Raw genomic sequence first — 10,856 nt, 5'->3', positions numbered from 1 at the left:
GAGAAATGATGTAAATGATTTAAATGCCAACATTTTAAATAATACGAATCATATATTTTGAGAATATGAAGAGATCTCATGGAATATGACATATCATTCACATAACATGTGGCTACTTATTTGTACAAATCAAAGAATATAATAAAAAATACGTACCAAAATCCCAGCTATTTCCTGAGTCTCTGTTTTGCAGTTTGTTCTCAAGATGGACTAAAGAAAATCAAAATAATTTTCTTTTTTTTTTTTTCCTTCTATACAACTGAGAAGGAATAAAATGCTTCCATTGTAAAGAAAATTTACTTAGTTCTTGGAGCAGAGTTTAAAGATCCCTGGGAAGATGTGATTATATAATATTACCTGATTTCATATATCATCAATGCATGCTTTTTTCCTTCTGTAATATTTCCATTTTCGGTACTCTCTTTTCATTACTCCTCACCGGGTCAGGTATATACCCTCAGTTTGATGCTAATAGTCTTAACGATTTGAAAATCACCATTTAGAGTGTGACCTGACTTCGAGCAGTCTGCAATAAACCCAGGGGTCCTTTGGCATAGTACCAAGGGCAAGAAGCAAAGAGAATTTAAAAGCAAGAATCATTCATCCAAGCACAGGGATGCTTTCTGCCAGATTTCAGTTTTCAAATTACTGAGTTCTAAATGGAGGTATGCTTTCTTATTAATAATTTGCTATCTTAATAGCCAGAAAAATGCTTCTGGTTAGTCAACAGAACTGGGATTTTGTTTTGTTTGTTTGTTTGTTTGTTTGTCTCAACCCTCACATGGGCGGCAGACGGGATCCTCGCCATGTTTCTGTTTTGTACCAGCACAGTAATGAGTCTGTAAGAGGCTGCTGTGCCTGATCCTGTCTCTCACAGATTCATTCACTACTTCAACGGGACCAAAATTCACGTTTAGATTGAAAGTGCAGACATGATGAGCTTTGGTTCCGTGCAGGACATCCTAGTGTTCAACCAGGCTAGCACTCTGGGGCGTCAAAGCTTACACATTAGATTGGACAGTCATCAAAATGTGGTTAGAAGACAAAAACATACTTGTGAATGATACCACCGTCGGCGAGTCAAGTACCCCAGCCATGGTTAAAAGAGTCTGAATGTGTCCCCCTGAAATTCCTGTTTTGACGTCTAATTTCCAAGTTGATGATATTAGGAGATGAGGTCTTTGAGATGTGCTTATTAGGTTTTAAGGGCAGAGTGCTCATAAGTGAGGTTTAATGCTCTTATAAAAAAAGGCTGCACAGAGACCCTTCGCCCCTCCACCATGTAAAGTTGCAGGGAAAAGACAGCCAGCCTGCCGTCTATGAACTAGAAAGAAGGTTCTCACCAGACACTGACTCTGGACTTCCCAGACTCAGAACTGTAAGAAACTAATTTCTGTTGTGTTTAAGCCATACAATCTGTGGTATTTGGTTAGAGCCGCCTGAAAGAGCTAAAACAACCACTAACACCTCAAACTTAGGCAAAGGAAAAGGAACCCATTAAAAAGGAGAATGGAGAGAACCAGGAAGTCACAGGAGGAGGGGACAGCATCAAATAGCACATCAAACCCACCAAAGGAGCCCAAGAAAATAAGCACTAACCGTGGTTACTGCACTGATAAAGCCACCGTGGGTTGGCCAGGGGTCATTTCAGTAGAGTCGCCTTTAATAAAGGGAAGTGAGGAAGCAGAGCTTGTCACCGAGCTGAGCTCTGTTAGGAAGTATGGACTCGAAGGAGGACAAGAATGACTTGTTTGGTTCCTAAAATATGCACTCCCTTAATCAAATGCGGTGTACAATGGAATTACGGAAAATGGATAAGTTGGCTTTCTAATATCTCACTTCAAATAAAAATAATGTATAATACATAAAACCATTACTCTGTTTTTACTGCACACACAGCTTTTCCCCTTGATCATTTTTACTCCTTTCTATTCTTTGAAAGAGGTTTTTCTCTACTTTTCCTGGCGACAGTTATGTCTCTTGGGCTAGACTGTAAACCACAGGAGGAAATAGAACTTCCTTCTAGTTCTTTTATCCTTCCTCAAGCAGTTCTTTGTATACACTTAGGAGGAAGTTCTTAATGTTTATCACTAGATGGCGGTAAAGGTCAAACGTTGAATGAAAACAGGCCAGAAAACTTCCCCGAGTAATACTTTTGAAATAAATGATGAAGGAAAACATTTGAAATCAATAGAAAAGTTATATTGCCAAATGCTATTGCCAAAATATCTGAAAATAATTCTGGCACACTGTTGGGTCTTAAAAAAGCAGATTCTTTTGGGAAAAGCAATGGAAATATGAAAGCCAAATGGTTGAAAAACGCAACTTAGTATTGATGTGCCTGTTTGTATGACGACGACTCCTAGAGACACACTCACCAGCTTTTTAGACAATATGAGAATCATACCTAAAATATTAAAGTCCAATCCTGTGCCTTCTGTCAGAAAACATGCATTTTCCCAACAAGTAGAGTAGAGCAATTTCTTCACTTAGTATTTTACCGTTCCTCATTCTAGCCTCGTGTCTGTTTTCAGGAATAATTGGCTAATGCAAAAAATAGAAAATAACATCAGGATAGTGTATAATAGTTCTCACCGGATTTAATGGCATTCGTTTTTAATTTAAAATAATTTTACACTTTCTAATTTTTTGCCAGCCTTTTATTTTAGAAAAGACGTAGGATTCTTTGCTGGTTTTTGAGTATGTTTATCATTTGCTTCTTTGCATAATGTGAATAGTTACAGTAGAACAATTTGGTAATATAGCTTTTGCTCTCCAAACAGCACCATTTGTGACTTTTGAACAGAGATGAAAGGGACCTCTAGCACCTAAATGGATCTATCTCCTAGAAAGAATCACAAAAATATGGGGGGCCTGGGTGGCTCAGTCAGTTAAGTGTCTGCCTTCAGCACAGGTCATGATTCCAGGGTCCTGGGATCAAGCCCCGAATTGGTCTCCCCGCTCAGCAGAGAGTCTGCTTCTCCATCTCCCTCTGCCTGCTGCTCTGCCTACTTATGCTCTCTATCTATCTCAAATAAATAAATAAAATCTTAAAAAAAAAAAAAAAGAATCACAAAAACATGATGGTTTAGTGAAAATAGCCTGGTGGATCCGATGTTCCTGCCCTCAGTCCGTTTTGATGTAATTTTTCCCTAAACAGCCCCTGCGACGATTCACTCATTAATTAATTGTGAAATGGGCAGCTTATGCTTCCAGTGGTACCAGACCCCAGGGGCATATACTGAACAGGACACTATTTCTGTTTTTATTTTGTATCGTCTTTTGAGATGGAGAATCCTTGACTCTTTTAAATGAAGATGGGAAAGAGCCCATGAAGGAAGAGATTCAAAATAACAAAAAGCAGTAATGAGTCCCATGAGGTATAAATGTTTCCCTATGAGTCGTATTTATGTATTTGTTTCACATAATCCACCCAAACACATAGAAACAAGGAGATACAGTGGATTAGTTGTATCTACTTAAAAACAAAAACAAAAACAAAAACAAAAACAAAACCATATAGTGAATCATTTTACTTCTCTGTTCCTTTAAATAAGAAGTAAAATTTGTGATTTTATATCAAAGTGAGGATTTTCTTGTTTGATATTTTGTTTCAGGAAAAAGGTATAAAACTCACCCAAAAGAAAATATCAATATCTACTTGTAAATTATTTTCTTTATTTTTTACATCTTACAGAACTGTCACACATAACTAGGTCTGAAATTTTACACGTCCTAAATTTCACAGGAGTCATAGCTCGGATGTAGAGTCAATGTATGAACGTTTATTTTTTCTTTGATTAATCAGGTCTTTCCCCCAAGTTCCAAACACTGGAAGAAAGGATGATCTTTGAATCCTGTCTTGTTTAAAATTTGTTAAAGCCAGTGCCTCTGGGAACAAATGACCAGTTCACCTCCAGTGTCAAGTGTCCTCCAAGTAGAAAAGAGATGTTAGCCAGCAAACAGAAAGGCCAGGGAACACTGAGCCAGGGACCTCAACCTTTCCTCTGCAATGACCTCCTTCCACTAAGCACACTCCAAAACATCCTTGAGACTAGCCAAGGGAAAAAATGGAGGAAAAACAGAAACTAAGCTCTTTTTTTTCTGGACAGGTAGAGGGTATCTAAACAATGATTAAATCAGACTAAAATTCACACCAGATGGCACTAAAAGTTCATGTTTCCCCTCCTTAAACTGAGTATGAAGGTTTCTGATGAATAGATTATTTTTAGATAACATAAAGTTATCTTTTTAAAGAGTTTACATTCTGGGTCAGCTTCATGAGTATAAAACCTGTGCAGTTGCCTAGGTTCAGAAATTGTCCATTCAGAATGGCCCCACATTTGGTTTAATGGTCTGCTCCCACCATCTTTAAATTGTTAAGTTTTGGGTAAGGACCCTTACATTTTTATTTTGCTGTGCAGCCATGCTTGGCTATATTTTCTTTATATTATGCTATGACTTCTTCTTCTTCTTCTTCTTCTTCTTTTTTAATCCCACTAGAGATAAACAACTAAATTTGCTTTTTTAATTTTTTTTTCCTTTTCCTTTTGAGGATTACTATAGCAGTTGGTCTTTCTAGGACTATATGGAGAAATTTTGTGTGTTCTTCTCTGATGTTTTACTTCTATGGTAGTAGATTTAGAAAGTAGAGGACTGAACCTGGAGGAGTTAAAAGGAAGATGCACGGGGTAAAGATTTTTAAAGTATAAAAATTGAGACATTTGAACTCAATAATTGGTTTCCTTTTTGACAACACAGAATTTCCAGTTGTTAACAATCTTTGTGAAAATGGAATGGCAGTAATTGTTTCCAGTTAGAAGCAAGAGACTATTTCCATTAGACAGGTCCAAACAAAACAGCCTTCTTTCCAGATGGGTTATGTGGTAGATGACTCAGCCTGGGACTAAGCTTGAGTTTCTGTGGATTCCTGCAGCAGGGCCTAACACACACACACACACACACACACACACACACACACACACACACACAGTGAAATTCTTCATGCACAGATATATTCAAGTCATTTTCATTTCCTTTTCCCTCATATCTATTTTTTGCATTCTGCTCTGCCCCTTTTCACAGATACTTCCCCTACTTTTACATTGGATCCATGCGTGGTTCCATATTCAAAGAAAAAGATAAGTTTTCCACTCCTTTAAAAGCTGACACTATCGAATGTAATAATCTAGATTGAGATAAGAATATAAAGACTATAATCCACGACTTAGTTTACTACATGAAGCCATTTATCTTTGTAGTAGCTAGGAATGGTCTGACATTTTTGATACTGTAAGACATATTATAACAAACGACCATAATAAAGGAAGGTCTTATTGGTAGACATGCGTTGGATAACCCCTCGCAGTAGCAGCTCCTACTTCATGTTAATATTTCCTTAGTTTTTTAATTGGTGCTACAAGCTGATTATCTTACTTAATTTTCATCACCACTCATCACTACAGATGAGTAAACTGAAGCACAGAGAAGGTAAGAAACTTGGCCAAGCCGCAGAGTCCGTTGTGAAGACACTGACTTTTGAGTCAAAAAGTAAACAGTGGTGACAACTGTAGGAAGGCGTGTTGTTTACACATCAGTGTTAAAGAAAGGATTTGGAAGGTGTCCCTTTGGTCACTGAGTCAATATCCAAGTTTCCACATGACTGCGTTTTGGGTTTCCAGACACCAACAAGCTCTTTCTTTTCCTGTATTTCTGGCTCAGCCTGAAGGAGATACACAAACTCCAGGACAAGGATTTCTTTTCAGGTGCTCCAATATTTTTTTTAAGTCATTTTAATTTGGAGCTGAGAATGAGCTTTGTCCAATTTAATCACCATAAGATTTATATCGTACCAAGAGCTGGAGGGAAAATAAAAATTCATTCAATCGTGTTGACTATTCGGCCTATCGTTGCTAATCATCTTAGTGTTATTTTTCTTTTCACTTTCTCTCAGGTGGTTTAATGCCAGCTGTCCCTCCAATTTCTTACGCACGTATTAAATGTTACTTTAATTTCATTAGGTCAATCCTTATAGCAACTCTGTAAGGTAGGTATTAGTAACAATAGTACTAGAAGTAGTAGTAGTAATGGTATCTTACTGATGAAGAAGAATATGTTAGAAAAGGTCATTATTATCCCCACAGTCAATGAAAAAGCACTAGAAGTTTGATTAGAACTCAGATCTCCCTGCCCCCAAGTCACTGCTCTGTGTACTACTCCACTCCCATGTGACCGTGAACCTTTAACAGGTATCCACAGATGTCTTTTCTTCTCCCATCTCTGTGCTAGCAACGCTCTATGATTTTCATTTTTAAAAAAGCATAATTAATCTCAACCTTCATTTGCTAAATGTCATCTTTTGAACTATAGTTATGCCAGGAAATTGAACATACCTTATCAGCATCCCCACTAAATATTTTTCCCAAGATGATTATTTAATTCTTGTATCACAATGACCAGAATAGGAGACTCCCGACTTTTTAAAAGCACTGCCAGTTTGTGAACTTGCACAGCCGCTCCATGGACAATATTGCAAGCAATGGTAGAAGGAAAGGAAAGACGTTCTGGTACCTTATGCATGGCCTGTCAACTTTACAACAATGGGTGTCATCATATCGCTGGTCTTCCCCAAGTCATCCAGGACCCTGCGACTTCCCTTTTAAAGCTGAAATGTAATTACCCTCCCCTTGGACGTAGGCAGGATTGTGACTTGCTTAAACCTAAAATGATGTGTCAGAAGTAACGGTGGGACCTCTGAGGCTAGGTTGTAGGAGGTGATGTAGCTTCTGCATTGGTAGACAGAACACTTGCGCTGGAGTGGCAAATTGCTCTTAGGGGGCTTACTTCCCGAGGACACCATGCTGTAAGGAAGCTCAATCTAGTCTACTGGGAGAAGACTTATATGTATTATCATATAAAGAGAGAGATGCCTGGCCGGCCCTTATTTTTCTAGCTCCAGTGAACTATGATTGTAGGAGATTCCTCTCGCCAGAACTGCCTCACCAGGAGGAGAGAGCATTGGTGGTGATTCCCCACAGAGGTCTTGGTAACAGCAGAATGATGAGGGTACGGGAGCCCTAAGCCGATTGCTGTGCTTTTTCCCTCCTGCTTCCCATCCCTTCATAGCTCCCAGGTTCTTGCCTATTTCTAAACCTGGACTCTTGGTCTTCTACTCATTCCTAGTCCCTTACCCCAACACACTCATATCTGTAAATCCCTCCTTTGTAAGTTAGCCAATCTGTTTCTGTTTCTTGCAACCAAAGACCAAACGGATTCTCCTGATATTTAAGCTTATAGATGCCTATGGCTTCATATCAGCACATACATATACTGATCCAGATCCATGTTTAAGTAAAAGGATGAGTTTAGGGAACCAGAGTAGTTCCCAGACATATGAACCCAGACATGAGGTCTGAAGCTCTAGGCAGCCTCATTGAGTCCAAGAGATAACCAACATAAGGCAAATGCCAAATAAGCCTGAGATTTCCTGATATTGCCTCAATGCAAGCAGTAGTCTTCCCTAGATTTCCTGTGGGGGGAAAAATGTTTATTTAGCCACTATTAGTCATCTTTTTCTGTTAATTACAGAGGACCACAAAATTAAGTGATATGTACACTGAAAATATCCCTGCGCATTCCATATGAGGTGTGTAGGAACAAGGACAGAAGAGGAAGAAGAAAAGTCAAAAGGGAGTCCTGTTCAGAGTACTTAACCTCGGCATTCTGGTGACAGAGGTGTCACCTGAGGTGCTCCATAGGATATAAAGAGCAGAGGAGGGTGACTTTGTAATCCTAAGAAAACAAACAAACCAATTAGGGTAGATAAAACTAACATAGAAGCAAGGACCAACTACCTTAGGGGACATTTTAGCCATAGATGAAGTGTGCGGAGCATATGTGTGTGGAGCGCAGATAGAAAGGGATAAAAGACCAATGAGTAGTATATGGGGTGTGGATGGTTTCCAATGTTAAATAGTCTGTCTTTTGTATTGTGCCTATATTTATGTAGATTGTTGAAAATAATATCACTATTTTCTTTGAGAAAGTTATCGCTAGTAGTATATAGTTTCTACTCATCCATGCCAGACTCAGCAAGTGTTGTGTGTGTGTGTGTGTGTGTGTGTGTGTGAACAAAATCACTATAGCTTTACAAAAATTCATGTTATCAGACAACAAGGGATAATGGAAGGTTTTTTGGCAAATGCAAAATGCTGGCTACCTGTTTTATGTGTTTGTTTACTTATTTACAAATTTAAATATTTAAGTGTATGCTATCTACTAGGGACTGGGTAGGGTTCGAGAAAAACGGAAGTGAATAAAACAAACACAGCCCCTCTCCTTCAGAAGCTTAGAGAGGGAAAGGACAACTGAGCTAGCAACTGTAATACAGTATTACAGAAGCACTGAGGCCGAAGGCCAGATCACGATTTCGAGTTTCAAGGAAAGTTTGGAAGAACTGCTGTCCTGACACAGAGCTGAAGTCTTAGTGTGAGTTAGAAACACAAATGGAGGGAATGAGGAGTTTTCCTAGAGTTTAACCATTTTATATAATATTGTCAGGGGTTTAACCTATACCATGGTTTACCAAGAGGACTATCTTATCCACATGGAAAAACTGATTTCTTAGCATCGTGTTTAATTTCAGTATCTGGTCATGGAGCCTGAGATGTTTTGTCATTTTTTTCTTTCTCTTTGTCAATCAAATCCTGACAATAAATACACTTATAACTAATAGTTGACATTTATATCTCCAATCGTTTTTTTCCTTTAAACCTAACCATTGAAGGGAAGTGAGCTATCAAAAAAAAAATTGACAGTGAATAAATTGCTTTTCATGGCCTTGTGAAGTAGATTCGCACACACACACACACATACACACACACACAAATATCACTGTAAGCAGAAGAAGATGTTCTTATCTTTACTTATTATTAAAATAACATCTTTGTCAAAAAACATAGCTTCCAAAGTAGTTTCTCATTCAGTCTCGCTCGTTCTTTGGCCTTTCTTCCCACAGATAACTTCAGTAAGATGGATCTGGGGTCAGGAGATCTGTGCTCAAATTTACATTCATTCATTCACCTACTCTGTGAACCTGGGCAAGTCAGATGACCTTTGGGAACTTTTGATTTCTCATCCATAAAAAGCAGATAACACCCCCCTCACAGATTTGCCTGAGGACTAAGTAAAAGAAAATTAAACACTAAAAATAGTTTTTAACGATGAAAGATTCTTGATAAGCAAATGTATTCATTTAATCTTTCAACAAAATGAAATACCACTTGTTCTTCAGGCATTCCCTATTTTCTAGCTTTTACCCCAGTTCTGTTGCCTATTTCCTATTTTGCTAAAATATTTCATATGTGTCTGTATTAATAATCATTACATTATGCTGTCATCTTATGCACAGTTCTTTGCCTCTGGACTTATTTTAAGCTTCAAAAGTTGAGAACTGGTTTTTCATAAACTTTGTTTTTTAGGACACTTTCAGGTTTACAGAAGAATTATGCAGAGTTCCAAACACCCTATCTCTATCTTAGTTTTCTTTATAACATCTTGTCTTAGCTCCTACTAACTGGGGCTCATTGTTACAATTGATGAACCAATACTGATACATTGTTACTAACCAAAATCCAAGATTTAGTGGTCTGTGGTATGTTGAACATTTCTGTAGGTTGTAAAGTTCTCTGGGTTTTGTCAGATGCATAATAGATCCACCATTACCGTATCATACAGAATATTTTAATTACCCTAAAAATGTCCTGTGATTCTCCTGTTCATCGCTTCCTTCCTCACCCTAATCCCTTATGCAACCACTCATCTTTTACTGTCCCTATACTTTTGCCTTTTTCATCACATCTTATAGATGGAGTCATATAGTGTGCAGCCTTTTCCAACTGGCTTCTTTCACTGAACAATATGTGCTTAAGATTCATCCATGTCTTTTCCTCCATGTCTCGCTGGTAATTTTTTTGATGGGTGACTAATATTTTGGTGTATGAATGTACTACAGGTTTTTTTAATCATTAGAAGATAGCTTGATTGCTTCCATGTTTAGAAAATTATGAACAAAAGTACTGTATTCACTTGCGTGCAAGTTCGTGTATGGACATAAGTTTTTAACTCATTTGAATAAATACCTAGCAAGGTCATTGCTGAATTTTACAATAACACTGTCTTTTAATTTTGTAAGAAACTGCCAAATTGTCTTCCAAAACGGCTATTCTATTTTGCATTCCTATTAGCAATGAATCAAAGTTCCCACTGCTGCACATGAAATGGATTTTGGTTATTCTAATAGGTGTGTACTAGTATCTCATTGTTGTTTTAATTTGCAATTCCCTAATGATAGGTTAAGTATCATTGTATGATTATCTGCCATCTTTATATCTTCTTTGAGGAGGTGCCTATTCAGATCTTTTGCTCATTTTAAAATTAGACTGTTTTCTTACTATTGAGTTTTTAGAGTTCTTTGGAAATCAATCCTCTATCAGATACTTATTTTGCAAAGATTTCCTCCTTCTCCTGGGCTTGTCTTCTCATTCCCTTAGCAGTGTCTTTTGCAGAGCAGTGCTCCCTTTTAATGAAGATGAACCTTTTTTTTTTGTCCTTGCATGGATCATGGAGAGCTATTTATTTTTATCTTCTAAGAATTATCTTTATATCACTACTTACTACTCTACTATGCAATTGTGTATCTGCTTACCTATCCTAGTGTATGGAATATAGTCAGGAACCCCCTATTAGTTTTTGATAATAAAATAATTTAGCACCTTCTCCTCATCTCCCATCTTCTACCACTAACTTCATCCATAAGTTGGAAGGCAAGAGAACCTGCATGATAAAGTCTTCGGAAT

Source organism: Mustela nivalis, assembly GCF_964662115.1.
Source record: "Mustela nivalis genome assembly, chromosome: 13".
In the NCBI taxonomy this organism is placed as follows: domain Eukaryota; kingdom Metazoa; phylum Chordata; class Mammalia; order Carnivora; family Mustelidae; genus Mustela; species Mustela nivalis.
Note: the sequence above shows the minus strand (reverse complement) of the source record.